Raw genomic sequence first — 24,851 nt, forward strand, 5'->3', positions numbered from 1 at the left:
ATGACAACATCCTTACAAAAACTCTTACCTGGTGTCATAGAGGGAAGGACTCATGACATATTAAGCACAGAGTCCAGAATGAGAGAGTATAAAAAGGAATATGTATGACTCTCCCTCTGCCCTTTTAGTAGCTTTGTTTTCTAGTGGCAAATAAGAAAAAATTGATGTGAGATATTGGGAAGAGATGAAGGTTCTGCTGCTTCATGTCCCACCTAGCTGCACCATGACCTCATGATACCTTGGTTCATTATTTTTTAAATGATCTAATTAATTCTAAGATGGCAGTGCCCAGTCTCACTGGAAATCCATACCTAAGCCATCATAGGATTCACCATTAATTGAAGTCACTAACAATAGTCACCAAATCCAGTGAGAAGTCAGTGAAGCAGCCAAATGATTTGCTTTACAACAAAGGCCTGACCATTAAGTCAAGACTCTGTGATCCCCCAAAAAGCCAGCTTGTTTGAGCAAGAGAGTAACTCATCCATTGCCAATCCCATGCAAAGAAGCAGACCTGGTGGGAATGCCACAAAGAAAAGGAGGAAAAAGACATTTGGGATCAAGAGTTATGATACCCCTCAGCCCCACAAGGTCCCTCCATGAATGCTTCAAAACTTTTGTGAATTAAGTTTGAGCTCACTCTCCCCAGGAACTTTATTTATGCAAGGACAGGGTGTATCATCTCTTTGGAGTTGTGTTGGCTTCTGTTATGTACTTTTTCAGCAAATACTTCTTTGAAAAAGCTAATTGATATTGACTGGTTGACTGATATTGGGGTACCATATCATAGGGGGGCTTTTAAACAATAGTAGTAGAAGCAACAACCCCTGAGAACAGAGGTCAAGTTACTCACTGGAAGTGTAACCCACCAATGTGAGAAAGAGCTTGAAGAGAGAATTCAGAGAGTATTATAGTAGTTTTTTCCATGTCCAAAAATTTAGATTTGAAAAGGTAATTCTTTTCTTTGTTTCCTCCAAACAGTACCTAAGAAAGAAGTGAGCATGCCTACAGTGAGTGCCCTTAAACATTCTCTGGTGAAAAAGGTTTTGTCAAATTCAAAACAAGTCACTTTAAATGCATTTTTGTAGCATGATGCAATTCAAAAAGGACTGATCAGAAGACTTGGATTCAAGAATCAACTGTGCATCTTGCTACCTGTATCACCTTAGACAAACTCTCTGGACCTCAGTTTTCTCACCTGTAAAATGAGCACTGGATTCAATGATCTCTAAGGTCCCTTCTAGCTCAAAATATAGGGTTCTTTGACTAAAGAGCACAATTCCTCCTAAGTTGTGTACAACATAGTTAATTCCAAGCTATCCTTGTGAAATATTCCAAGATATTCCCAAAAGAACAAACCAGAATTTTACAACTGGGGGGTTTGGGACCCTGAAAGACAAAAAAATCTCCTTAAAATAATAATATTAGTAAGAGCAGAGCTACCTGTAAACAAAATTCTGAAGCATTTTGTCATTTGTTCCTGTGAAGATTTGCTCTGGCTCCCTGAAGTCTCCCCCCCAAAAACCAAACTGACTCATTCCACTCAATTAAAAAAGATGGGGACTCCACTTAAAGAACTTCATCCTCTAAAACTAGATTAAAAACTAGCTATAAAAAAAGAAGAAAAGAAAAGTACATTGAGTTTATCAGACTTTATCATGAAGATAATACCCTGACATAAAACCTTTGAACATTTGAATAGAAAGGGCTGGTCAAGGTAGTTATTTGAAAAATTTTTACTCCAATAAAGCAACCTCTCTCAAAGAGCTCCCATGTACACACTGAACTAGTAATCATGAGGTATATGAATCTCATCATTTAAAGTTAAAAAGATCTCATTAGTCACTTTTTCTTAACAGTTCCAATGCCCCTAAAATAATAGAAAAAAATAACTCAAAACAAATACATCATTGATGTTCCATTTACAATCCAAGGTCTGAAGAAACTAGCATTACAATATTTTACGTTTATTTCCACTCCTATCACTATGCCTCCTTTAACTTGTTTTTCCCCATCTTTGTTCTTCTCATGTGCACCTTGCCTGGTTTCCTTTATATTTTGTATCATAGTTTATTCTAAGATCTTTTCTTTCCCATTCTATTTTGTCCACATTTTTCCAAACTGGGAAAAAATAAAGAGGGATACTGAATATTTTAGTATTATACATTCTTCTTCCCATAAAGCTGGCCACGATTAGAAACTGCACAAAATTCCACTTTGTTTCCCTCAAGGTTCCCAGGTGCATAATCCTAATCAATTTTCCTCTGCAGATATACCAAGGTAATAAAGCTTGCTGAAGGAAATTGATTAGACTTTGTAACATTCAGTGGCCAGTGACTTCCTCTATCCTTCCTCCCTCTACCCTCATTAATCAGTCCAATAAAGGTGCTTAGAGGCCAAGTGATAAAAGGAATCCTCCTCTACTTCCCCAACCAAGATGGAGCCAGCTAACAGAAGTGCTATGTCATCATTCTCTGATCACTTTGGTGCCTGTTTTACATCTTCACCAATGGGATGATTTATATCATCAATTCAGTTGTGACTGAGAGCCAACTATTCATTCATTTAACTTCTCCACGGAGTTCAAGTAGAGTTATCCCTGGAACAGCATACTCATCCTTCCCCATTAACTGAATCAAAGGCAGTAACTTGGGTACATTTATGTTTCCAAAATCAGTAGCTCATACTGTCACAGATGATAGGGGTCTCAGAAGATCATCTAGTTCAAGAAACTCTTTTTGGACTTAAGAAAATGAAAATCCAGCAAAGTTGATTTAGCCAAGTTAAAAAATAAACACTAAATGTCAGAGGTAAATATTAAACCAGGGTGGGGGTGTAGAACCAAGATGGTGGACTAAAAACAGGGACTTTCCTGAGCTCTCCCCAAAAGCCCTCCAAATTCCTGTAAAAATGACTCTAAACAAGTTCTAGAGCTACAGAACCCCCAAAATGACAATGTGAAATAAATCCCCAGTCCAAGAAAACATGGAAAGTCAACAGGAAGGGTCTTTTGCACAGGGCAGGTTGTAGAGTGCAATCCAGCATGTGCTGCAGGGACCTAGACCAGCTGGAGCAGGCCTCAGGGGACTGAATCACTGGCAGCTGTGGCAGTTTTCAGACTTCTCAACCCACAAATGCCAAAAAGGTTGGTGGGAAAACTCTGTAGGAATTGGGTGAAAGAGGCGTGCATGGTCTCACCAGGTCAGGCCCTAGGGTGGTGGGGGTGATGATAGCAAGGGCAGGTGATGGCAGCAGCAGCAACAGCAGCAGAAGTAGCTGCAGTGGTGGCTGCAGAGGCTGCTTCCAGAGCTCTGGGCCCACAGACGGTAGGGGATTGAGCAATTGATACAAAATCCCTGAAACCTGGGACAGGACACCCACATTCTCTGGAAGCAGAGTTCTACTGTAAGAGTTAAAAGTTGAGTGTTTGACTGAGAAGAAAAGCAGACATTATAAAAGAACTCAGAGTACAGAATCTTACTTTGGTGACAAGGAAGATCAGGGCATAGAACCAGAGGAGACAGCAGAGTTAAAGTTCCTATATCAAGGGCCACAAAGAGGAATAGAAACTGGTCAAAGACCATGGAGGAGCTCAGAAAGGATTTTGAAAATCAAATAAGAGAAGTAGAGGAAAATTAAGAAGAGAAATGAGAGTGAAACAAAATCATGAAAATCAAGTCAACAGTTTGCTAAAGGAAACCCTTCTATTCTGAAGAAAATAACACCTTAAAAAATAAACTAACCCAAATGGCAAAAGAAGTCCAAAAAGCCAAAGTGAAGAATGCCTTAAAAAGCAGAATTGGCCAAATGGAAAAGGAAGTCCAAAATCTCACTAAAGAAAATAATGCCTTAAATATTAGAATGGAGCAAATGGAAGGTAATAACTTTATGAGAAATCAAGAAATTATAAAACAGAAGCAAAAGAAAATATTAAACCCAAGTTTTTTGACTCTAGACCTACATTCTTTTCATTGCATCATCCTACTTCCTCATATTTTTATCTCAAATAAGTGGTTGAACTGGAGATAAGCATTGTTTCCAATTTTTAACAATCACCAGTTCTGAAATTCAAATTAACACCAGTTATTCAATGAACTGAAATCATGCCATGTACAAATAATATCACTCCCCATCTTCAATTGTCAAGGCCATTTGACTCACTTACTTATAATGTGGTGCTAAGAAAGTTCAAGATATGCAATGATCTATTCATGTATATGTTGGCCAGTTATACTACAAAGATAAAATTGCCATTATTTCATCAATGATTATATTAATAATACCTAGTAAGAAATAGCAAAGTGTGGTGGAAAAAGTACTCATCAAAAGACCTGGGTTTGAGGATTAGTCTTTGGACCATAAATTCTGCATTCTGAGAGTAGTATTGACACATACTAGCCAAGTAATTCAGGGCTATTCTTTTTCCGTTTCAGTTTGGTCACCTATAAAATTGGGCATAATAATGTTTGTACTGCCTACCTCATGGGAGGTAGCATGGTAAAGTAGAAAGCTAGCCTTGGGGTCAGGCAAGAAAAAGGCTCAAGTAGCTGCAGTGGTGGCTGCAGAGGCTGCTTCCAGAGCTCTGGGCCCATAGACCGTAGGGGATTGAACAACTGAAATCCCTGAAACCTGGTTTAGGACACCCACATTCACTGGAAGCAGAGTTCTACCTTAAGAGTTAGAAAGTTGATACCTAGTGTCTATATAAGTCTTCTTCTTGTTTGTCTTTTGCTTTTGAAGAGAACCAGTGACATCACTGGGTGATGTCTTGACTCCTGCATGAATAGGATTTAAGTGAGGCAGAGTTGCATAGTTGTCAGCCTCTACCTGTCTTCCAGAGTTCTTGATGTGCAGTAGTAAGAAAAAAGTCAGGATAAATGGTGATGGCCTGGAATGCAGTGGATAGCTTTGGCTATTTTGATGTCTGATCAAGCTCTAAGGGCTCCACAGAAGCTGCTTCAACTGCTTTCATGGCTATTGGAACAAACTGTTATCATCCACTCTTTCTACTGGAGGAGGTCTTCACTTGGGGCAGATATTCCCCATAATTCACTGATCGATTTGTGGCCTATCATTCATCCTCAAACTGGATTAGCCTATCATCGGAGATGGTTCACTAGAGTGTGGCAGCTATGCATGCTACAGCTTCTTGGAGACATAGCTGAGCGTTAAGTACCAGGTAGATGCCAAAGGTGAGCAGTTCTGAAAAGTCTTGGCAAGCTCTCACATCAGAGGTGACAGTCCCACTTGACTATCTATAAGCCTTTTAACTTCCCAATGAAGAGAGAACTCTTTACTGAGTACTGTTGTACATTTAGGGGAAGGAGTACCCTATATAGATGAAATCACATGTCCAAGGATGAAATAAACATTCACACACAAAAATACCTCACCAAGTTTTGAACTTATTTTTAGATACTTAGCTAAATGTGAGCTATAATGAATAAGAGCACATGACACAGCATCTACTGGAGACAAGGGAGATGAGGTCAACAGATGTAAATGACTGTGAAACTCACTGCCACTGCCCTATTTTCTAGTTTCTAAGGAGTAATTACTACTTAGAATTTTGACTTATCCCTTTCATATTGTCTACAATTCAGCCAAATTACTTTTTACTAGTGACCCCCTACCTAAATTCAAATTCTCTGCTACCTCCATTCATTTCCATAATTTGTCTCCAGTCCTTCCAGTCATTCCCTTCTCATGAGCTCTCACCATCTTATAATGGTCAGCTTAGGGGATCACTTTTAGGAGAGCTCAGCATTTACATCAGAGTTTATAATCTTTGGGAGATAGAAAGCAGTGAAACAGTAACTCTTGAGTCAAAGGGATGTCCCTCTTGCCTTTCCCAAGAAATAGGCCATTCTTCCCCATGAAGCTGAAACAATTCAGTAAAACTGATGGTCCCAGGCAACATCTTTCACAGAGGTCACTGATTCAGTCTCAAATTTCTGACCTACAAAATGAATCAATTGAGCTCAATGGTTTCTGTAGGCCCAGATACCAATGCTCTTGACACTCTGTTTCTCTAAAAACAGCCTTCTCTTTTCCCTACCCCCAATGCTCCAGAGAAGTACCAGAATCCCAGATTAAGGATGGTAAAGAAACTTTTTTCCTTCCCTACTTCCTTGTTAGACATCCTGAGGACTCTACCAACTGACAAGCACTGGAGTCACCACCATGTCCTACTGATAGTGGGTCAGTGAGAACATCTTTCATATACAAAAGACAGCACATTATTATCATCTTCAACATGTACATCAAGGTATACATACATACACACACCTACATATCTTCTCACAGGGCTAGCTTGATTTCAGTTTGAGTCTCATATGGAATAAATGGTACCACAGAAACTGCTCTTATTCATTTCCCTGAATATGAGTATTATGACTGGGAAAAAAATAGACATGAAGGCTTCTGCTGCTGCAATAGAGACCAGTTATAATATCAGCTTTCTCTCACTCTCCTCTCCTCTCTTTCCTTCCCTTTTCCTCTGTCTCCCTCTCCCTTTTCCTCTTCTTCCCCCTTCCCCCTCCTTCCACCCCTCCAATTCTACCATTGGAATAAAAAGAGAGGAGAAGAGAAGAGCTAGAGGGAAACCCCCACCTTGTTTAATTCTTTTGTCAGAGTAGAGTAATTGACTGGTCTGTGACTTTGATGGAGAGAAGCTGTGGCAGTTAGGAGAAAAAAAATGTTCCTAATTACTGTTAATTTTCTAATAATGTTCCATCTTGCTAGTGTGTGTCCTTTTCAAGACATTTATAACTACTGACTACCATTTTCTGTTTGCTAATTTTCTGTTCGTTTCCCCTTCCTCCTTGGAGACACTTTTCTTTGTGTCCCTACAGTGATGAATGAGGGAAAATTCCCTTTATTTAAGTCTTTTGTTTAAAAATGCATGATTGAGGAGTTATGTCTCATAAACTGCCATTTATGCAGAATAGATGCTGAAATGATTAAATACATTGGTTAAGTGAGTTAACATATACACCAAGAGTGGTCTTAGTGAGTAATATATTCCATTGTTGACTACTGGTATTCCTGCGGTCATGCCCTTATTCTCCCCTTTCAGGTTTCAGAGAATGATGGTTTAACCTAACAGCATTCTTACAGGAAACAGAGTAATTTAAGTGACGTTTGAACATAGCCATAGATGGCCATGAATGGTTACATGAGATGAGAAACACCATCTGTGATGGACTAGGTGAGTGTGTATTCACTGGACAATCAGGGTATTTCAATCTCAGGGCTAAATTCTAACAGTGAGTAGATTTATTCCCCCACAGAAGTGAAGAAGGTCTCTGGAATACTGGTCAGAATAGTTGAGGTGGGATGGTGCAAAGGTAAGGTACATGGCAAGATGCCTGGGGTGGATGATAAGACACATATAAACAAAAGGAAATTCCAAAATGGTCATATCCCTTTCCTTACCAGTGTCCCGATTGTCACACCAATGGTGTATAATGCAATGGTCCTTCATATCAGTGACAAAAGAAATAGTCCACTGTTCTGAAGAATCTTCTCCATCCTTACTGATTTTCTTCCTTAAAGCAAATACATACTATTTTTCTTTTAGGAAAGGAGGAGTGTTTAATAATTCATTAAGTGATATTATATAGGTCTATGCTAATTCTTTGCCTGGATGCTCATAAGTATTCTGTCTCTCATTTACCTTTTTGCCATTTTTGTTATTAATTTAAAATAGCAGTGCTTAGGAGTTATATTATTTGAACCATAAGTCTTGTGCAGCTCCTTCTAATTGAACATAATTTATTTTAAAATTTTACTTGTTTAAATGTAGCTGCAACAGAAAGTGTTGTTGACGTTAGCTGCAAACATTATCACTATGAGAGAAGGTAAAGAGAAAAGTAGAATTTCAAACTTTTTTTTTTAAACAGAACTGTTAAAAAAAAGTTCAGTTTTTAAACAGAACTCCCAGAATATTAGAGTAAGAAGGGATTTTAGAAATGAGTTCATCAATTATTTTACAGCTTAGGAAACTGAGGCACATGGAGGTTAAAATGGCACCTATATCGCAATGTTAGATCTTTTTTTTAGGCAAATGTACTGCATATTTATTGAAACCACTAGGATCTGTTTGAGGCTCTATTGCTATAAGCAATAGGAGCGCTTATGAGGCATCACATCCGTAATTGGACCATTAAGGTTTTTAGACACTAAAGAGCAGACCATATGAACATAGTTCTTTAATATCACTGCTATGGGGAAAATTCTGGCAGTTTAATCCAATTCTCTTAACTGTGAAGGACCGATTACTCAAGGGAACAAAATATAAAATGGGCAAATGAATATTATTGCCCTGGATACACATTTTGGCCTCTTGTATCAACAATTAGTGGGCACTTTTCCTCCTTATGTACACACAATAGATGTAAATCAATGGATAGACAGTTTTAATTCTGCAAAAGGGTATATTATTAATCTAGAGACAAAGACAAACAACACTTTATCTTATGAAATAGCAAATAACAACAATAACGAAAAAACAAGCAAGTGTGTAAAAAGCACCATGGGTATAGAGGAAAGGGGCCTGACTCAGGAGTCAGATGATCTGACTTCAAATCCAGGCTAGATACTTACTACCCATGTGAACCTGGGCAAGTCAATCTCCCTGGACCTCAGTTTCCTTACTTGTAAAGTGGGAAATTTAGCTTCAATGTCTTGTGAGGCAGCTTTTTAGTCTACAATTTAATCCTAGAACAGGTAAGTGATGTAGTAGAACTGAGTTCCTGAAACGATAAATGTGAGGCCCAGACCCTGAAATCTGGTCCCTCCACTAATAGGAAGGGACCTTGAGAGGAATAAATTAGCTAACCAGTCTCTATTCCATTATATTTCAGCAGTAAATAAAAGGAAGCCATTCAAGAATGAAAGTGATAAAAAAGCATAGGTCTGAGCTAGAAGAGGTTTTAGAAACTATTTTTTCCCATGCTTTCTTTTTACAGATTGGTAAATTGGGGCTCTAGGAGACTGAATGAATAACCAATACCATACAGGTAGAAAGTATATTCTCAGTGAGATGTGGGGGTCTTTGAGCCTAGAGCTAGGAATCTATCATTTTGTCTTCTTCAGGGACCACCATGCCATACCTTCTTTAAGACTCATAATGTGCAAATCTATTTCCTTCACATATATTTTGATCAGGCTTTACTGAAGGCAAATTGAAAAACAAAATCAACTAAAAGATTTATTAAACTAGAAGGAATTCCATTATGTAACAAGGCTGTAGAGAGGGAATTTTGAGCAGCAGGTTCAAGGTACGGGGCAAAGACACAGATCTGGATTCAGCAATAAAATGGGGAACTCCACACGGCTAAAGACATGTATGTGTGCACACCAAATTTACACACACACACACACACACACACACACACACACACGGGGCATCTGGGTGGCACAATGGATAGAGTTCTGTGTCTGGAGTCAAGAAAATCTGATTTCAAATCTAGCCTCAGACTCCTAACCAGCTGTTGGAACCTGGGCAAGTCACTTAGCCTCTGTTTGCTTTAGTTTCCTCAACTGTAAAATGGAAATGAGAGCACTTACCTCAAAGTATTGTGAGGAGCAAATGAGATAATTGTAAAAGTACTTAAATAAGTACAATTATTATTTACAGATACAGACACAAGTACATATACAGACACAGACACAGAAACATGTACAAATTCACATGAATATATGAGTATATATTCAACTCTATACAAACACACATATACACATACACCTATATATATATACACATACTCATATGTATGTATATATATACATATAAAATCTAAAGAAGAAGGATAAAATCTGGCATTTGTATTGTGCTTAAGATTTTCAGACATTTGAACCACACAATGACCCTGTGAGATAAGTACTATAGCAATTATCATCTCCATTTCATAGATTAGGAAACTGAGGCAGAGAGAGATTAGATGACTTGCCCATGATCACACATGGGCAGTAGAAGACTGGATCTGAACCCAGATCTACCTGTTTTCAAGTACAACACTCATTTCACTCGATAATATTGCATCTCTGAGAGAAGATGACATATGGAGCGGCAACATGGATCACTGGAACCCATGAACATGCTGGGTACACAGACATGGAGGAATTACAGGATAATATGAATGAGAGAAGCATAAGTTGATAATATGTAGATGTGTTATGATAGGTAGCATTGAATGGAGCGATCATCTGGAACAGATTACAAATCCATTAAAAATACATAGGGATTCATACAGACAGATAACTAAGGTGCTCATCTTCACAGTTGCTGAGAGATTGTTACATACCTTAAGGATATGTGTTTGTCTTTCCTTCTCAAAGAGGACCATGACATCAAGATGATGACATGACTTGAAGTTGACTTTGATGTGAGTGAGGGAGGGCTGTGTAAGGTCACCAAACTCACTTTCTTCTCCTGAGCCCTCTGGGTCCAGTGGCTTATATTCCTCACATCAACTGGAGATGGCCCAGGAGCAATGTGAGACCCTGGCCCTTATCACATTCTCATTTTGAGTGACACACACCCATTCAATAAATAGGCTTCATTATGTTACTCAAACTTTAACAAAAAAAAGTCAAACTGGGAGGGGAAGACCCTCAGGGTTCCTGGGTAAAACAGGAACAATTGCTATTTAGTTATTACATTCACTATATAAATGGAAGCTACTGGTGTCCCCTCAACACCACCACAACCAAAAATAAAGCAAAATGACCCATTTATATATACTAAGGCATAAATGTTTTCTTCCCTGATGGAATGTACGTATCTCGAAGATAGAGACTGTCATTTTTTTCCGTGTCCCTAGTGCCCAGTACACAACTTGAAATATTTTATTGCATCACAAATATATTTGTATGCATCGACATATAAAAATATGTTTCTATACACATATATTCTAATATTTTCACATATATGAGGAAGAGCACATCATTTTGCAAGATCCTATCAATCTTGGTATTCTACCTTGTCACCTTCTTTGCCTTTGATATGGAGTCCTAAACTCCAAATCCCCATTTAAGAGGGAGCTCAGCTCAGACATCTCATTTTTCATCTGGCTACATTACTTTGGTACGTCTCTGACTTTTTTTTATCATGCTCCTCTTTGGGTACATTCCCTCTTTCCTCCTTCCCTTACCCTGCCTCCTACTTTTTTTTAGCGTCCTTAGTGTTGTCTTTCCCCATTGGATTATAAACTCCACAAAGGCAAGGACTATCCTTTTTTTTTTTTTTTGATTTTTATCCTCATTTGCTTGGAATAGTGCCTGACCCATAACAGGAATGTAATAAAGGTTGGTAATAGATGACATTTATCTGTGTAAATACACACATATGCTTGTATCTATAAGCATATCTAGATCTATGTATCCCAATATGTGTTGACAAACACAATCCCATTACCAGGGAGAACAATCTAACAAAAATAGGTATACACACAGCATGGCAAAGAATTACGTAAGTGTTGATACCAAACTAATTAGAGACATATCTCACTAAAAGGCCATGGTCTGTTTATTTTAAGATTCCGTTTGTGCCTAATACAGTGCTTTGTGCCCAACACATGCTCAATATGTACTTTCAGAAAATCAATTTAAATAGACAAAATGATGAATCTCCTACAGCAGATTGAGTCAGGTGAGATTCATGTCCTTTTCTAACCAGCTAGCTAAATTTATCCACTCCATGCCATTCCACAGACACTAAATGCCCTAACACTCCAGGTATCCATGCATACCTTAGAGTGGCTCAGCATCAGGGTTTTTTTTAAACTGCTAGCTCCGTAAATGGCACAACCATGAATCAAATTTTCCTTCTTTTGCTTAACATGATCCCACACTTCAAGGTTATTAGCTTGTTTGGTGATCCTCAGCATAACAGGAAGAAGGAAATTGAAATGCTGTGTATGTTACATTAACCTTCCTGCAGTTTGTTTTCAAGAAGCTATGTTTAGTACAAGGTTTTTTTTTTTTCCCCTGCACAGAAATAGAAGTCTTAGGTACAAATTAGAGAGAGTGCTACACATTTTCTATTTAAGATCAAAGATTTTTTCTTTTTTCTTTTTCCATTATTAGCTTGAATAATACTTAGTTTGAAAACTGAAAAGTTAGCCAGTCCTGAATCCATCAGAATACATGTTAGCTGTGGCTGGAAACCAAAAATAATTCATTGTGAAACGTGGAGAATGGGAATATGGGGAAAGTGTGAATACTGAGAAAGAAGTGATGGGAACATGGAGGTGATAAGAGTTCTGGAGAGAAAGAAAAGAGACATGAAACAAGAATGCAGAAAATGAATCAAATTTAGTAGATGAAAACTAAGAAAAAAGAGAGATGTTTGTCAATTAGACAGGGAGAAAACAGGAACATTTCAGCAGCAATATGGATGACTGGAGTATAGGAAATGGAGAATTTCCAATTACAGAGTGGTAAGGGGACCATGGAAAATAAAGTGAGGGGAAGCCTTAAAGATGTGAGTGTTTCAATTATAGTATAGGTAATAGATGTACAAAAATAGGAAATGTAAGTTACAATGTGGGTGACTAGAGGATGAATGTTGGGAAATAAAAGTATTATAACAAAAGCAGGACCCAATAAGTGTTGACGTAAGTTTTTCCCACCGTTCAAACTTTTAGGAGTTCACACTCCAACCACAACTGAATTTGCCTTTTCCTACTGGCTTGATGATTCTCTGAGGACTTACGTGACACTCAGTGACAAAATGAAATATAACTTAACATGAACTATTTAAAACATTCTCCATTTTTGTGGCTGTCATGATTGATTCTGGTATTCTGATGAATACTGATTGATTCTGATACTTTGGCATCAGCAAGTGTGCTGTGTAGATAAGGCAACAGGTCTGCCCTGGTGATTTAAACCCTATCACAATCTGTTTATGATACCATAACAATAACAATTTAATTTCAACAAATATTTACTAAGATTTGATTGTGCGGGGAACTTTATTCTGTATGGTAGGGAGATTCAAGACTTTGATGTCATAGCCCCTACTCTCATGTAGTCCCAACACTCTAGGAGAAGGATATGATATGATATTTTGCACATACGTGCACATAAGTACACATATGTATATGTATATGCAAATACACAAATACAAATAATAGATAAGTATATTGGGGAAATAAAAAGTACTATGAGGTCTAAAGTTAGAAATACAATTATTGACAGAGAATGACAAAGAAGACTTCTTGGGAGACGTCATTAATTGGAAATTAAAGGAGCAAAGGCCATATAATGCGAGTAAAAGCACGGAGGCATGGGGAATGGTGAATAATCCAATCTGGCTGAAGTGGAGGATCATGTGAAGGATATGGTGGGACATAAAGCTACAGAACATCATCTTTACTTGGCAGCTAATCAGGGAGGGATTGAAGAGTTGGAAAATGAGCAGTGACATTACCAGATTCATAATATAGGGAGGATTTGCCTCATAGAGGTATAAAGGATGGATTAGGAAGAGAAAAAAAGGAGGTAAGAAAGCCTTATTATTCTTATTTTTCCATACCAGGGCAACATTAAGAGGTTTCTAATTCTTATTTACTTACAGAAATGTTGTTTCTGGGAACTAAGACCTACCTTTCAATACAATTTTAGATAAAGGTTGGTTTAGCAATTTTGTAGCATATAAAAAACTATATTAAGTTATTTGATGAGATAACTGAATTGCTTTGTATTTAGTACAGGCTATGAGTGAGAAGGCATGGAAGACAGGCTAAGTATCATTTCCACAACCTAATCTAATGCAAACAGTGCTGATAGGTTTGTAATGAACCATGATAGCACTTCAGTATATATATGTTGATTTTGTAAGTTTGTGTTTGTATATACACACACATACACAATAACATTGTTAAAATTTATGGCTTAGAACATTTGACTCAAGATTTTAGCATTTCTGAACATTTGTTTTTAATGACAATCTCCTGGTTGAGGAGTTACGTAGCTGACATAGATGCTTTATAAATACTTTTTAAAATAAATGAGTGATTTAATATATGGAAAACATTTGAGAGGTTTACTGTGTCTAAGGTCACATTAATATAGATGCAAGTTTATATTACCCTGTGATTCTTAAAGTTAGGATCTTCTATTGATACCCAGTATTTATATTTACAAAGAGTTCTGCAATAATGTCTGTTAATTACTTTTATTTTTTTTTTTTTACAAGTCAGGAGTCATTAGTACAAAGGAATTGAGTGAACAGTCCCCATCACTCCAACTTCTATTTCTTCCAACAGCTGCAATGTAGGAAAATAATTGCTTTTTGAATATGGGGAAAGGAGTTGGCTGAATATTTTTTCATAAAATCACGATCTAGTTCCTGGTTTTCTGCACTAACAATGTTTTGTACCAGGTATTTCTTTTTGCTGTCTAAATAATTCAGTGTATTGCTACCATCATTCCCCTGACATCTGTGGCAACCAGTTTGCATTAAGAAGAATGAGAATACTCTTCTCTTTCCTTGTGTGCATCTTCTTGTTTTTTGTATAACATTTTGAGTGCTAGAACTTTCCATCTAGTAAGAAATTATGAAACTTTGATAGAAAAGCATTGTAAAATTAGTTCACATGAACACAAAACTCTTTCCCAACTGCAAAAACATTCTGGATTATCTCAAACTTTATTAATTTTTTAAGAAGATGATAACCTCTTTTAAAGACAATTTTCATTGAAGAGTTTTCTGAGTTAAACTGTACAGACTTTGTGGCTTCTCTATGTGAATATAAGTGGGTCCAAAACTGTCATTATATAATATAGGCAAGTCTGTTATGGTCAAACAGGCACATGAGCTTAGGGGAGGGAAATAATGACAGTGGTATTTTAGGGCAATAAATTGGAACAGAGGGATGCAGGATGAATGGGAGTGGGGAGGAGACAGATAGAGACAGAAAGACAGAGAGACAGAGAAAGAGACAGAGTCAGACAGAGACACTGAGACAGAGAGAAACAGGGACAGAGACAGAGAGAGAAAGGAGAGAGACAAGGCGAGAGACAGATATAGAGAAAGATAGAGACAGAGAGAGACAGAGAGGAGCTGGTATTCATCATGATCTAAACTTAAGTTTTTTGTTCCTAAAAGATACATAATAAGAATTCTGCAAAGTTGCTTTGCATTAAGGGATATTAAAAACAATATTACAACTTCCTTGTAATAGATTTAACAACAGATAGAGCAGTTTAAAAATGGGTTTTTAAAATATGTCTCCTAAAAGACCAACACTGCTGCCTCAAGTTTTTCATTTATATAACTTTTGGACTTGACATATATAGCAGTGACTTCTTGATGGTTTCTTTCCATTTGGGTTGGAGGGAATCAGAGCTGTCTGGACTATCACATGTTTAAACAATTCAGGATCTCATAAACAAGGAACACATAAAAATACAACAAAATAGCACTTCTTTGATTTAAAATTAATTTTAAGACTTAAATGTTTGGGTATCTAGGTGGCACATTGGATAGAGCCAGGAGGATGTGAGTTCAAATCCTGTCTCAGATACTTAGTAGCTCTATGGCCCTGGGTAAGTCACAACCCTTATTGCTTCCACAAAAAAAAAAAAAAAAACTAAAACAAAACGAAAAACAAATCAAACCAAAGCAAAACTTAAATATTCATCAGTGAAAACAATTGAAAGCCTACCATGAACATTGCCTACATACATACATGCATACACGTTAATGGTTTTACTTCATGAAGCAGCAGTTTATTCTTAGACTTACTCTTTCTTTAGTAAAATAATATTCTTAAGTAGCTATAACCCAAGGGGTTGTCTTCTTTTTGCCTTGATTCAAGACTATTAAAAAAATCATGTTGCCTGACTATAAAACAAACTACTCATCCCTCTCAGGGAGTATGAAAAACTTTACTTATGCATTCTATCACAAACCAAAATAGAAAAAAATAATTTTTTTCCAATCACAAATCCCAATTCAGATGTTGCTGAGACAATAATTTGAGGTTTTCCAGGTACACCCTCTATGGCATAATAGAATGCCAGAGCTTATTATGAATAGCGAAGTTATCTCTAAATGCTGGGACATTTTATAGTTTCATATAATGATAGTACTGAAGACAGATATCTTTCCTCTAAGAGTCCTAGAGGACTTTTAAAATGTCCTAACACTAATCTGTGAAGGCAATAGCCTTTATCTCCATTTCAGAAATGTAACTCTTGGGAAAGAGAGGTTCAAGACCATAATTAAGTTCAATTTCTATGACAATTAAGCTCAATTGCTATCAGCCATCTGTTCTGACTTGCCACCTCAGGCCCAATGGGTGAAAAGTATTCATGAAGCCCATAGAGATACCAAGATGCATTGAGCCTACCATTCTCAGAACACACACGAATAGTGAAGGGTAAATGGCACTCCAGTCTAGCTACCTCTCAATTCAGCCTATACTGGAAGCTCTCATTTAAAGATCCACTCTTATCTTTGTTTTATAAGTGACCATACCCCACTGTTGTGGTCTACAGGTTGGCCACTGAAACATCAGTCCTATCTCATCTCTTATATATAAAATATATTTTCCTTTCTAGGAAATTACTTGTCATTTATCTCTATTAAACTTTATTCTGTTTATACTCCCTCCTTTTTCCACATTATCAAAGTAATTTGGAATTCTAATCTGATTTTTCAAAGCCTGTTCATCCCACCCAATTTGATGGCATCTAAAATGAGCACAGTCCCTGTCAACATCCAGGGCATTTAGTAAAATGACTGAGCATCATTATCTTAATATTCCTAAAATCTCTAGGCAGGAGGCAAAACTAGCCTTGTAAGTGATTCTTTCTAGGCATTTTCCAGCACTTGTTATAGTGCCAGGCACATAGTAGGTGCTTAACAAAAGCTTCTTAATTGATATTCATTTAGTCAAGTAATTTATTTCAGCAAGTTTTTAGTAAGCAAACATCATCCATTTTATGCTGCACAATGCAAACAATGGGAAAGGATTTAAAATTCAATATTCATTGAGTGAACATTCAATAAGCATTTATTAAGTGCCGGTTAGTTGAAGAGCAGTGTGGATACATAGACAATGTGAATACATATGTGGACAATGAGGATACACAAAGTGAAATCCTTTCTGCTTTCAGAGGGCATACAAGTCTGTTTTGATATGTGAGAGTTTTATCTTAAAAGAATTTACAAATTCCTTGGGGAGACAAAATAGACAAAGAACAAAGTTGTGTTACAAGCTATGCAAGACATTAAAGTTCTGAAATCCACACATGAAACATTTAAATATAAAGTGTTCGACTTCTACATTTATGAACTCTGAAATGCTGATCACAATCTTCAATTATTCTATCTTTTCCTATAGCCTTATGATCACTAAATCTGTTCTATCCTTACCATGTCCTCTAATGCCACTATTCCTCATTTATTTCTCAGGTCATCACTATACATATCATTTACCTTCTTCTACTTTTTCTCTCAACCCCTTGGTGAACTAACTCAAATTTGCTCTGTCCTCTACCCAAGATTCTCTTTCCACTTTGTCCAATTACCAATCATGATTTATCAAACCACATTCTTAGATTATTTCTATCATCCATCACTTTTACTCATATTTATGTACTGCTAAATAGAGCTAGAGAAAGTCATAAAATGATATCAGCCAGACAGTCTACAAATTTCTGTTACAAAACAGCAACTGTGCCCTCACTGGAGCAAGGAAATCCTTTTATGTCTTCTTAATTCACTCCACTATTCACCATAGAAGCTATTCCAAACCATTCTACTCAAGATTCTAGCAGAATCCCATCAATTCAACCTCTCAGTGAAGACCTTTGCCTCAAACTTCACCAAAAAAGAAACCATTTACTGAGAACTTCCACTTCGCCCCTCCTTCTTATCTCATGTGAGTTAGATGTCCTCTCCCACTCTTCTTACTCTTCTACTTGGTCTTTTCCCATTCTTTCTCCTTGTGAAGAGGTGAACCTTCTTTTTCCCAAGGTTTAGAGCTCCACATACATTTTTCATCTTATCTAACTCAATCTTTTCCCAACAGATTGCCTGCTTTATCATCCCAATCTTTAATCTTCATTCTCATTGGGAAAAGAAATGTATTCTTTGTTCCTGTGTTCCTAATGACTAACACAGAGTAGGTACATAATAAGCACTTATTGTTTGACTGAATCTCTCCATTTCTACTGGATCCTTTTCTGCTTCCTAAAAATATTCTCATATTTCTCACTTGATCTGACCATCGCTGCTTTTATCTCTCCTTTCCTTTTCCACTAAACCTGAAAAGTAGTCCACAATCAGTTCTTTCACTTTATTTCTTTTCACTCAGTTCAATAACCTGTGAAATCTAGCCTTTGACCTCAGCATTCATCTGAATCATCTCTCTCCAAAGTTAACAGGGATCTCAGTTTCCAAATCAAGTAGATATTTCTCAGTCTTCATTACTGACTTCTCTACAGTTTTTCACTGTATTGATCATCCCCTCCTGAATATTCTCTTGTCTCTAGGATTTTGTGAAACTTCACCCTTAGTTTTCCTTTTAACAGTCTGACCATTCCTTTGCTGGATCTTCTTCAATTTTATTCCCACTAATGATGGGTATCCTCTAAGGCCCTGTCCTATTCTCTCTTCTATCTCTATGCAATTGCCAAGCCTAGAGGCCTGTATTGGGCTACCCGAGTCTTTCCTACCTGTCCCAGGTCTTCGGCTGGCCACGCCAGATGCACATATGAGAGAAAGGACGTTCCAGAGTCGAACAGGGGTTGAGCTTTATTCCAGGGAATCGGTTACAAGTGCAGGGAGGGGTCTTCCTTAGGAGGAAGAGGGGGAGATTTCCTAAGGAGGCTAAGCTTAAGGGATTGGAAGTAGAAGTACAAGCGGGGAGAGAGGGGGAGGGGAGAGAGGAAAGAAAAGAAGCGGAGCCTTACTGTCCTCTTGGCTCCACACGTGCTAAGAGAAAGCTTTCTGGCTTCCTTAATCCTACTTAATCTTCAGCCACACAGTTTGCATCTCAATACCATGCTGTTAGGTAACTAGGTGTGCTCCAATCCGGGACGACCTCGAGGGCAGGGAGACTCCACCCATCAGGTATCTCCGGGGGAGAGGCGGAAATACCTGAGCTAGCTGAGCTAGCTCAGTCTGACCTTCTCGAACCCCCGCTGTTCATGGAGGGCCTCGTAAGACTCTAAGATTTAGAAGTCCCACTTTTACCTGCCCGAGACTGTCCACACGGAATTGAGCTTCCAGTCCCAACATGCAATCTCACCAGTTAATCTTATCAGCTTTCATGAGTTCAATTACAATCTCTAGGTACATGACTCTCACATCTATGTAGCAAGAGCAGCATTTTTTCCTAACCTTCAGCTTAACATCAACAGATGCAAACATCTCTTTTAACATTGATTTCTAAAACAGAACTCAGTAGTTTTCCCCCCAAACCCTACCTTTTCTCAAATTCCTTACTACTGCCAAGATAATCACTGCCCTCCCAGTTATCCAGGCTGCCAACCATGGTGTCATCTTCAACCCTTCTCTCACAATTGCTTGAAATAACCTTCACAGAATCTCTTGTATATGGCTCCTTCTCTAATCTGATACAGTTATTATCATGGTATAGATTCTGATCACTTCACTCCTAGACTTTGCCATCCTACTGATTGGTCTCCCTAAATCAAGTGTATCCCCACTCTAATCTGTCTTCCACTCAACCATCAAAATGATTTTCCTAAAGTAAGGATCTAACTCCTGCTGCAAATAAATTCCAGTTGCTCCCCCCATGCTTAGCACATGCCTAGTATACCCAGTGTTTATCACAATGCCTAACATACAGTAAGTGCTTAACAAATACTTGCTGATAACTAATATTGCAATACAATATATGACTAGTTGATAAACAGGATATATAGTTACTGTCATAGAAATTATGAAAAGGGAGAGACCATTATAGAAAGGAATGATTAAAGAAAGAATGTTTCAAGAAAGCACATTTGGATAAGTAAAGATGAACATGGGAAATAAGGTGAAGTTGTGTATAACATAATCAAAGGCTGGTGGGGAGAAAATGAATGTGATGTATTTGTGGGATAAAAGGAATCCTACCCAAATGGAACACTGTGCTAAAGTGAACTCAGATTGGAATTAACTATGAATACAAAAAGGGAAATTTGTAATTGACATTGGAAGAAATGGGAACCATTAGAGACTATGGGTAAGGAGTGCTGTTACATAGTGGCATGTTAGTGATGTCAATCATATATCAAGTTTAAAGATACATTCATATTTCAATGACTATATAAAGTGATAAAGATCTAGGTGGTGATTAGGTATGCAAAGGATGTGGTAAATATGAAGAAGATTTCAAATTGAGAATTAGCAAGAATGGGGTGCTAGTCAGTCAGTAGAATTTAAAAGATGGCATTATTGTACTTAGGTGTATAACAGTTAGGGGCAAGCTACAGAAATATTGGGCATGTTTTGCCAGAGTATGGTGGAGCAGGGTTGTATTCAGAACCAGTGCTGCAGAAGCAAGCTTGACTCAAGATGGGATTGCATTTTGGGGAAACACAGTGAAAGACAACAGAGAATTTGACCTACAGGACAAAAACTTGAAAGAGGCAGTGAGGAATGGTTAAAGGGTGTGGAAAGAATGAGAAACAGTACGAGATAGGCATCACTTTATAATCAGAAATGCACATTCTACATGAACCAATATGCTTATATTACTCACGCAGATCCATATATCTTGACTGATCTGATCATTATTAAGATTTATTGAATATAGGGTAAAAAGGATAGATATGAGACGGAGGTTAATTCATCGGGTCTTGATTTTGTATAACTAAAAGGAACATGATGATGCAATTGAAGAAAATAGGCAAATTAAATGAAAGAAGTGCTCAGAGGGGAAGCTAACAAGTTCAGATTTAGACATAGGGAGTTTGAGATAATAGGGGGAAGTAAATATAAAATACTCATTTGACAGCTGATAATATAGTACATGACTCCAAGCAAAGTAAACACCAAGGCTAGAGAAACAGATTTCAGTTATTCATATAAAGTTTCACAAAGTCTTATTAAAAAAAACAGATCAGTTCTCCAGAGGAGAGAAGTTAATGAATGCTAGAATAAAAATTGGAGGACTTAAGCTCATATTCCAACTCTGCTAGTTACTACCCATTTGTCTTTGGACAAGCCACATTGGCTCTCAACTTCAATTTCACTTCAAATTAAGGGGTTTGGTTAGATAACAGCTGAGAGATCCTGTCTAACTCTAAATCTGTGATGCTATAATCCAGTGAACTTGATTCAGAACAGCCTTTTGAGTCCCATATTCTATCCTATCCCTCAACACCCAATACTTTAACTAGTGAAATGAGATACAAGCTCTAATAAATTTAAAATTATAAGTGATTATTTAAGCCAAAGTCAAGATATGAATACAAAATCACTGCTTTGCAACATGATTTCAAAGAGCCCAATACATAAATGAATTGCAGTCTCATTTGAACTGTTACATAAATGAAGAGAAAACATGAATTAACCAGTACTCATTCTGGAAAGAAAAAGTTTCAGCTCTATAACTATGAAAATACTCAAAGTGTAAATTTAATCATTTATTAAGTCTTGGTGGTTTGTAATCTTACATAGTAATTCATCACAGTATCTGAAATACAGAGAAAATCTGGGGAGAGGGAATCCTCTCCACAATCTTAAACAATGAACTCAGTTCACAGTCATCTGAAGATAGAATATGAATATAATTATGGACCCTCCTCCAACTCCTTCCTCCACTAGGACTTTCCCCTCATTTATTAGAAAGCTAAATTTACTTTTTTTCTTCCCTGTCTATTCATTCTATCATTTAAAAAAAACTAGAACAATTAACCATTTTGTTTTATGTAGTTTTCATTTATGATTTCTTGAACTAGAGCTCTAGCAAACCAGGATTTGATAAAGTCCATTGTAATCCATTGCTTTTAAGACTAAATCATTTCTGCTGTCACTAATGGGCCCATAATAGGTCCCATCCCAACCCTCACTTGCATATTGTTTGAATTTTGATGGCTCAGGGTGAGTGTAAATAGCAATTGTTTCTGTTCTTGCCAGAAACTCTGAGAGTCTTCCTCTACCTGACTGATTCCTTTGTGAAGTCAAACCATCTTTCGCCTCAATTCTAACTTAGCCTTTAATCATTGAATGGGTGTTGCCTAAGACAAATTGAGAAAGACCTTAACTTACAAAGGCCAGAGTCTCCCACTGCACCTGGGGCCATCAGTGGTCCTGACCTATGACTTGCCACTGGATTTTGATGACTGAAGGAGAGTGAAGCTAAGGACTTTGCATAACCCCCCTTCACTTAAATCCAGTTCACTTGCAAATCAAGACATTACCCTCCTGAAGTCATTGGTCCTCTTCAAGAAGAAAGAATGAATCTTACTAAGAAAGAGTAACCTTGAAACTCATTTTTACTAATGGTAAAAAATATCAGTTCTACTTTGGGGCTCAAACTAGGAAAATTTCCAGGCAAAGTTATTATACATAAGTCTTAAAGAGTTTTCCTTACTAATATTTGCCAGAAAAATCTTACTCACTTACCCTATTTTCCTACCTTCCCTTAGTGTTGGGGGTGTAAGCTCAGTTTCACGTGGACAGTCTCGGGCAGGTAAAGGTGAGGACTTCTAAACCTCAGAGTTCTCATGAGGCCCCCCAGGGAACAGCTGGGAATTGAGGCGTGAGACACGGGCTATCTCGTGCATTTCCGCCTCTTCTCCGTGGGAAACTTGCTGGGGAGAGCATCCCACCCTTGAGATTGGCCCATGGTCTGAGCACACCTGTTGTTGACTAGCTAAGGGCTGAGAGCAGGCACGGTATTCATGTGCAAACTATGCGTCGGGAGAGCTTAAGTAGGGACAGGAAAGCCTGAAGGCGCTCTTCGAGCTGAGGGGCCCTTAGAGGGCTGAAGGTCCCTCCCGTCTCCTGCTCCCATCCTCTTGCTGTACGATCTTTGCCCCTTAGGAGGAAGAGGATTCCTCTCTCCTGAGGAAGAATTCACCCTGCACGTGTAACTAAGATCCTGAATAAAGCCTAACCCTTGTTCGACTCTGGAAAGTCTCTTCTCTCAACACGTTTATCCGGTTGATCCCCGAAGACCTGGACGACAGGTAAGAAAAGGCTCGGGTAGCCCTTCAGCCTCAAGGCTGAACACCTTAGGTTCTGAGTAGGATAGAGGTGGATACCGTGTTTGAGGAGAGAAGTGGTAATGACTTAAGCAATAAGGTATTTAAAACTGGAAGGGGAGATAGTTATAGCAGAAAAATAGGTTTTGATACTAGGTTGCAGGGTTAGATTCATTGATTTTTTTTTTCAACCTTGATATAGGTAACCCAGATCTCAGACCATGCTTCACCTTCACATTCCATCTATATATTTATTCTGACCATGGATGAATAAAAGAATGAATGAATTAATGAAAAATGTATGTGTTAAACACTTACTATATCCTAAGAACTATACTAGTTTCTATTCTCAAGGAGATAACTTTGCAATGGGGGATGTGGGGAGACAATATGTATTACAGTATGGTGGCCAAGTGGGGATATTCAGGTTTGGAAAATGACCTCTTTCCATTTGCCAATTGCCATGTGAAACAAGCAGTGTGGGAAATGTTGCTTTCAGCACATGTCTAGTGGAGTCAGCATATTTTGTAAAATAGGAATCTGATGCTGAAAGTTCTTTTAACATGATATAACAAAATGAATAGTCAACCTGGTATCATAGGACCTGAGTTCAGATTTTGATTTTGCCATATTTATTAACATTGTGATCATTAAAAAGTAACTTAATCTTTTTGGACCTATTTCCCTTATCTGTAAAATTAATGGATTGGATCAGATGATCTTTAAGATGTCTTCCAACATCATCTCTATATTCTCAAGGTCATCACAAATTCATAAACAGCAATCACATTTGGACTTAATCACAGGAAAAAAAATGTTAGTGTAAGTGAGGAGTTAAAAATGTCACCATTTTGTGCATTATATTTAATTATTTACTTTTATAAAACATATCCATAGGTACATGCAGTGGGTTCCTTTTCTAATGAATTCTAAAACAAGTAAAATCCATTTTGATTGTTACTTTCTTCTAACTTGGAAGTATATGTTGGTTTTAATGAATCCTATTCTATGACTCTCTGTCACATCTAGTCAACACACTGCAGATGTGCATCATTAACCAGACATACCATATTGACAGATCGGTACTCCTGGATACCTGAACTCTGTGATGTTACTATGCCTACACAAAACATAAACCACATGCTTTACACAAGGGTCTTTTTGTGTGTGACAGTAAAAAAAAGAAAAATATAAAATTTCAAGAGCTCAGCGACTAAAATAGCCAAGCTTAACTATAAAGTATTTGACATAGTGAAAATAAAACTAGAGATAGGAATCCCTCAGAGGTTTGCTAATGTGTATATGAAAAGACTACCAGGTTTCTAGCAGAATCCTCCTGATAGTTTGTAGATACTTAAAAAAATTCAAATGACTTTCTCACACTGAAGTTTCCTTTTAGGAGTATATTGTATGAAATTTCAGCACTCACCTGAGTTTCTTGACTTTTCCATCAATTTTCTGGGCCACCAATAATTCTTACCAGTCTAGAATCAATACCCTACAGGAAACTGCTTAGCAACATCACTGCCACACTAAGAACCTATCATAATTCCTATGATGAGTAACAGACAAGCATTACTGTATTAAATGACAACAGGTGTACAAGGACCTCCCCATCATCTACTACCTTCTATTGAACAACTCAATAGTGAGTCTATAAGATTTTC

The 24,851-nt window shown here is 37.6% G+C and overlaps 1 protein-coding gene and 1 long non-coding RNA gene across 6 annotated transcripts in view; one reads left to right on the forward strand and one right to left on the reverse strand.

The window, feature by feature from the left end:
- Window positions 1-14,160, forward strand: part of LOC140533089 (uncharacterized) — a 42,140-nt gene extending 27,980 nt beyond the window's left edge. For all 5 annotated transcript variants that reach the window (XR_011976792.1, XR_011976790.1, XR_011976789.1 and 2 more), the window contains 2 exons: window positions 982-7,210; window positions 13,210-14,160. This is a non-coding gene — a long non-coding RNA (uncharacterized lncRNA). The remainder of the gene's footprint in view (window positions 1-981; window positions 7,211-13,209) is intronic.
- Window positions 1-24,851, reverse strand: part of CNTNAP2 (contactin associated protein 2) — a 2,725,119-nt gene that overhangs the window by 768,243 nt on the left and 1,932,025 nt on the right. The window lies entirely within an intron of this gene.

This window comes from Notamacropus eugenii, chromosome 3, assembly GCF_028372415.1.
Source record: "Notamacropus eugenii isolate mMacEug1 chromosome 3, mMacEug1.pri_v2, whole genome shotgun sequence".
In the NCBI taxonomy this organism is placed as follows: domain Eukaryota; kingdom Metazoa; phylum Chordata; class Mammalia; order Diprotodontia; family Macropodidae; genus Notamacropus; species Notamacropus eugenii.